The sequence below is a fragment of the Cynara cardunculus genome (genome assembly GCF_001531365.2).
Source record: "Cynara cardunculus var. scolymus isolate 2C chromosome LG 5, CcrdV1, whole genome shotgun sequence".
Taxonomy (NCBI): Eukaryota; Viridiplantae; Streptophyta; class Magnoliopsida; order Asterales; family Asteraceae; genus Cynara; species Cynara cardunculus.
Window position 1 is genome coordinate 36744961 of NC_037532.1, and position 5290 is coordinate 36750250.

The window sequence follows — 5290 nt, forward strand, 5'->3', positions numbered from 1 at the left end:
TGTGAAAACCTCATTCAACCAATCATAATTTTTTATTTTGTTCATTTTTTTGTAATTATGAGAGGTTGATTAACCATTTTTATTATGTAAGGTGTTAATCATGGATATTATCATGTTCATTATTTTAATTTTAGAGAAATATATGAAACAGTTTCATTAAATATTATATGAAACAGTTTCATTAAAATTTCATTAAATATTATATGAAACAATTTCATAATCATATATAAAACAAATTCATCAAAAAAAAAATATTATATGAAACAATTTCACAAGATTAAACAATTTTATGAAAAAATTTCATAAGATTAAACAATGAAATCGACGTATGAAGGTAGTTTGTACGGTTTTTACAAATGAGGGTGATTTTCATTTGAACACTCCTATATATATATATATATATATATCCCACTGTAGGGTCGGTTTCATGGAAAACTCTAACGGTTGATAAAGTGTTTTCTAGTTTTTTCATTTATTCAAGGGTTTCCCTGAATCTCCCTAGACACACGCACCAAGATATGACACCTTTTGTTAACCGCTTGATTAGTAGAAACAGTGTTAACCGGGGTATTTTTGTCTTTTTCATATATTGATATCACTTTTTTTAATTATCTCATTCACTTACCATTTTGAAACAGATTGCCATACAAACTGTAATGAACTTTTTGGTTTCACTTACAAACACTTATAAAAATATTAGAACAACCAAAATTCATACATGAAACAACATTATGGAACATCATAAACTTTAAATAAAAATCATTGTTTTACCTGTGAACTTTTCAGTTTTATCTGTGTACTTTGCTTTCATCATGAATTTTGTCTAAACTATCACTTTGAAAAAAGTAATGGTCCAAATAGAAATTAAATGAGTTTGTAAAATTAGTACTGATTATGTTAAGTAGTATTTCTGACACATCAACGTCCCAAAAATTTGGAATTTTTTTTTTAAACTTAACAAGTTCAAATAACTTATTTATATTCTATAGAAGAGTGCTCGCATAATGCAGTGAGATACATCTCGATTTTAATGTTTCTTTTTATTATTTGTCTCTATCAATGTTATAACACGGTTTTATATTGTTTTGAGAAAAAGATAATATTTTTACGTTTTGAATAAAAAATAAATTTGAAGATCCATAAAAACTTGAAGAGATATTAATATTATAATCGAATTAAGTATTTAAAAGTTCTTTTTTTTTGTGTAATTTTTTTAATTCGATTTTTTTTATTATAGTTTAATGATAAAGTAATTTATTTCCGGTTTAATAATATTACATTTTTTTATAAAAATAATAATTAAGTATTTTATTAAATGCTAATGATTATCTTAATTATATCTTTGATTTTCTATATTGAAAATGAGATGTTTATCATATATTTGATTAAGTTTATCTGCAGTTAATTACTCAAATTCAAAATGCAGCTTTAATAAGTTGTAGTTTCGCACAATTTACTTATAATTTTGAATTTTAAGTAATATGCATCAATAAACAATATTTTATGTATAAAAATGGTTTTTAAGAGTTTTTTATCAAATGTTTTATAATACTAGAAGGATACTCGTGCAATGCAGCAAAATAAAAATTGATTTTAATGTTTAGTTTTTATTCTGTCTTTATCGATATAATACGATTTTATGTGATTTTGAAAAAACGATAATGTTTTTATTTTTCATTGAAATATAAATTTAAAGATAGAATAATTTGAAAAATAAATAAATCGACATTAGTATCAATTAATTATTTAATAGTTTTTGTTTTCTTTCAATTTTTTATTATAATTTAGTTTAGATTTAAGAACAAGATAATTTATTTTGATTTAATAATATAATTTTTTTTATAAAGATAATAATTAAACATTTTGTTAAAACTCAATAATTATATTAATTATATTTTAGATTTTCTATATTTAAAATAGTGTTTATCATGTATTTGATTATGTTTATCTGCAGTTAGATACACAATTTTAAAAATGAAGTGTACTTATGCAAAACTACTTGTAATCTTGAATTTTAAGTAATATGCATTAATAAACAGTACTTTATCGTAATAAATAAACTTATCATATATTTTTAATCGATTGTCACACGTACTTTTTTCTTTTAATTACATAAAAAATACATATATGACAAATAACAATTGATTTGGACATATTTGATGATGTTCAAAGCTAAATTGGAACGTTGAGTTATTGAAAATTAATACGGGACCCCGAGAGTTTTAATCCGATGACGTGAAAATATTTGATTCCTTGATTTTGATTGAATGACACGTCTTTTTCCTTCGATTGTACTCGGAAAAATAGGATGGAGACGTTTCTCTTGTGTTTTCCGTCTTCTGACACTCGTGTTTGCCACGTCCCTACCCTTTCGAAACCAAGGCCACGTTTGTTTATTTTAGTTATTTTATAGCAAAGCATAGGGCATGAGTAATCTTGTGTTTGAACCTAGTTAACCTGAATTCACAAGGTTTTCTGCGTTTATCGATAATCCAGATGATTCTTATAAAAAATGATCTGTAGATTTTTCTCGGTTTTGGCTGGTGTGCAATAAACGGTTTGTGAATTTTGCCAATCTAGACTAAGTTACCGTTGATGTTTTTGTATACTTGGTTATTGTTTTTTGTTGCGGTGGTTGATCTATATCTAAAACCCTAACGACTGCATGAACATGTTTGTTTTCAAGTTTTTTTTTGCATGATAACCGGTTAATACTTCAACCGGTTACTCGAGTACTTAAATATTTAAAACTTTACATCTTAGGTACCAAAATGGAAGTTTTAGAAATACGTTACCTAAAATAGGAATCAAGTTAAAGTACGTTATTTTTTCATGCAATTTGCCTATTTTTATTATACAATAGTATATAGAATATGTCAGAGTATGAGCAATTCAATAATTACATAAAACATAAACTCTTCATTTCTTCTATCGTCGGCCCTTCTTGTATTTACGAGAAAAGTCTCAGGTTCAAATCCAAGAAGGAATAAAAATCCCCTTCTGGGTACGGAGGTTCAAATGCGGTGACTCCCGACTATCTGCAAAGCAGGTGGTCGCTCTGAGATTAGTCGGCTCGCATAGCAAGTTGGATATCCAGGTTATTAAAAAAAAAAAAAATACTACCAACAAAAGAACTTAAGAACACAGTTTTTTCTGGTGTCTTTCTATTTTTTAAAATCCTCTGTTTCCTCATCAACACAAACAACGTATATATTTACATACACACATAAAAACAATCTTCCACAACTTGTAACACACTGTGATTCAAATCCTTACGAGTTTAAGTGTGTCGATGGACCCTGTATTTGTGCCAAACTACGTAATCAACATAGCCAGATTCCCCAGAGCTAGCATTTGACTAAGTTGTTAACGTGCACGGTGCACTCATACTCAAAACAATTCAACATATGTAACGTGTTAAAACTATGCATGACTTACGTAAACAAGTAATACGTAATAAACACCAACTACGCAACATATATGAAAGTGACCTTCCGTTTGCTGCCTCTGACTATAACTTATGTTCGACTTCTTAAGATTTCAACATTTTCGATTTTTTATTATTTTAAAGGGCAAATTGCATGGAAAAGTAACGTAACTTAACTTGATTCATATTTTAGGTAACGTACTTTTAAAACTTTTATTTTGGTACCTAAGATGTAAAGTTTTAAACATTTAAGTATTCGAGTAACCGGTTGAAGCATTAACCAGTTATCATGCTAATGTGGTATCCAACTCAATATTATTTGCTGATGTGGTTAGTGATATGGATTTTTTTAATCTAAAATTAGTCTTTTTTTAATGTAAAATTAGTGTTTCAACCGGTTACCCGGATACTTAAATGTTTAAAAACTTTATATCTTAGGTACCAAATAAAAGTTTTGTAAGTACGTTACCCAAAGTAAAAATCAAGTTAAAGTACGTTACTTTTTCATGTAATTTGTTCTCTTTTAACTTGTTCCAGTATCATATTTTTGACAAATTAAATTACATCATAATTTCATCAACTTCATTTATCTAATTGTTAATTACAATATGAACATTTCAGCAGAAATCACACCAAACCTCAATAATTCAATTAATTGAATTTCCTTGAATCTCAATAGTTTGACTTTCCATAAAAGTCAACTATTATTCACTCGTTATGATTTGTTTATGTTCAATGCCATATTGAAATTGGTTGTGGAGGCAATTTTTTCAATGAACAAAAAGAAATAAATAAAAAATAATTTAATTAATGTTTAATAGTTATTATATATACTATATTATAAATATTTGATAAAAACACTTAAAAACAATTTTTTATGATGAAATACTGTTTATTGATACATAATACTTAAAATTCAAAATTACAAGTAGAATATACATTAATACATCTTGTTAAAGCTTCATGTTTAAATTTGTGTAACCAATTGCAGACAAACATGATCAGATACATAATAAACATTATTTTAAATATAAAAAATCAAAAATATAATTAAGATAATCATTGAGTTCTAACAAAATACTTAAGTACTATTTAAAAAAAATTATTTTAATAAACCAAAAATAAATTATTTCATTTTTAAACTTTAATTAAATTATAATAAAAAATTTAATAAAAAAAATTACACAAAACAATAATTTTGAAATGGTTAATTCGATACTAATTTTACTATTTTTATATAAAATACATGTGGGAATTAAGGAAACTTGACCAAACAGCCCTTAAAACACGCGTCTGACAGCCGCTCCGGTTACTATCAATCGGTGAAAAAATCCGGCAGCCGGCGGCCGGTGGGCGGTGGACACTGGACTGAGGATTCCATGTGTACACTCGATGAAAAACCAGAACTTCCAAAAGTAATATAATTTACTCAAAGCAAAATGAAAAGTTCCATCACTTTTCGAAGGCAATTGGAATCTTCCATTGATGCTCGAAGAATTTTATAAGATGAATTGTGAACCGCACATGGTATGATTCAGAGAAACTATCCAGGTTTTTTCTCTTTGAATCATTCATGTATATTCATTGATTCATCTCATCTCCTCTTCTTAATATTGTTCAATAACTGATTAGATCAAAATCTCACGATGAATCAATAGTAAACTGTCTAACATCAGCGGCGGCGCCACCGTTTTAGGTTGCGATGGTGTGGTAAATTCACCGGCCAAGTGGTAGTTGTTAATAGAGATAAATCGCTGATCTAGTTTGACCTGAATTTTGATTTTTACGTTTCTTTTAGGTGAAGAGATAAGTTTCTAGACCTGCCAATGCCGTGTTTTGACCTACATATATGGCAATCAGCCA